This window comes from Pieris rapae, chromosome 1 (genome assembly GCF_905147795.1).
Source record: "Pieris rapae chromosome 1, ilPieRapa1.1, whole genome shotgun sequence".
Classification (NCBI taxonomy): domain Eukaryota; kingdom Metazoa; phylum Arthropoda; class Insecta; order Lepidoptera; family Pieridae; genus Pieris; species Pieris rapae.
Window position 1 is genome coordinate 3,136,898 of NC_059509.1, and position 1,663 is coordinate 3,138,560.

The 1,663-nt window shown below is 29.8% G+C and overlaps 1 non-coding gene across 1 annotated transcript; it reads right to left on the reverse strand.

Annotated features, from left to right (window-relative positions):
* Positions 1–832: 832 nt before the first annotated feature.
* Positions 833–904, reverse strand: Trnaw-cca. Its single transcript has one exon. It is a non-coding gene; the product is annotated as a tRNA-Trp (tRNA).
* Between the last annotated feature and the right edge of the window lie 759 nt (positions 905–1,663).

A 1,663-nucleotide genomic window follows, 5' to 3' on the forward strand; every position in this document is an offset into this window, starting at 1 on the left:
ATAATATACACATTATAATGAATTCGGTTAGTCTAATATTTAGTTATAAGTGAAAACAATACGTGTGTCAGGGTTCGTAGCTCTTCATTATTTTTTTTATTATTATTAGTAGTAGTAGGGTATTCTTTAGTACTGAAAATAGTTGTAGGGAAAAATCTTTCGCGTTGTTTGTAAATAGGTAGAAGGTACACACAATGTCGTCCCTAAAATACGTCGACCAGTATCGAAGCCTTCAATGTGTGATGGATGAAGCAATCGCTCTTTCGCCCGGGGACTGCTATTGCTGCTTAGTATGTCCATGTCGCAGATAAATTTATTCGGTCATTTCAAACCTTACTATGTTACTCAAAGCTAAAAAAGATTATCTTATAATTAAATAATAAGGGATTGATTGAATTTATCACCTTTTTAGACAAAATATAATCACGGAAATAATATAGTTATATCTGTTTAAACGAATTAACCTTATCAATCTCACATTAAATAAAAATGTGGAAGACATTAGTAACCTATAGAGTTTACAAATAGATACATTTAGGAACGTTCAGAAATAGGACATTTTGTAATTTGTAAGTAACTGACTTTTCAAACTATCAGTTAGGTAATTTATAATAAGTATTTAATTTTAACTAAGTTTTCAACAATAAACTTGCTGGTTAAATCAGACTTTTAGGATAAAGTCTATAAGAAGTTCACATTTCCTGTAACACGTAAGCTTCAAAATGTAGCAAAAACTTAATCTTAAATCTTGAGTGATGTGCGGGTGATTATATTCGGGTCTTTTTATTGCACAGTGAGAGTAAAAAATAGCAAAATGATTAAAATAGAAACTTGACCCCGACGTGATTTGAACACGCAACCTTCTGATCTGGAGTCAGACGCGCTACCGTTGCGCCACGGAGTCGTTATTAAACACGCTGAAATTTAATAATATATTTCACATTTTATATTTTTACAAACTAGAAATTAAATTGTCGTATTGACCTTGATATGACTTCAGATATATTCAGAGAACACTCCCTGATAAAATTCAAAAACCACTTTAATATGTCTTCACTATATACATCTATTATCAAGAACTACGATCTTGATAATAGATTATTATTCTTGATATTAGTTCTTATAAACTAGATTTATAAGCGAGTTTTAATTTGGAATTATAGAGAAGGAATTTTATCTATCACTCTAGTTTGGATTATCATGTCATGGTTTGGAACGGTGAAACGCTATTCCACGAAGAGCACTAATAATATTTTTTAATTATTCGTATTCATATTAGCGAAGGGCCTTTAAATTTCATAGAAGCGAATCTAGTTGCCATCACAATAAATATGTTTTGAAGAATATTAAAAGCAATTAAAAACCTTGCATTCGTGCTTCGCCCGTGTTATTAGTTCAACAATTTTCATATTAGCTTTGTAACTTTATGGTGTAAGTGAGAAACAGTTCACCAAACGTTAAATCGTAAGAAACAAAATTACAAAAAAATCTAGTGTTTTTTTATTATTATCATTTTTTGTATTTACGTTTATTTTATACTATTCCTATTCATCAACTTTAATTGAACTGAAAACTTTTCAATCAAGTCAAAGAGTGTTGAGTTAAGATAATTCATAATTAAAATATGTAAATACTGTGACATTAGTGACAGTAGGTAATTGTC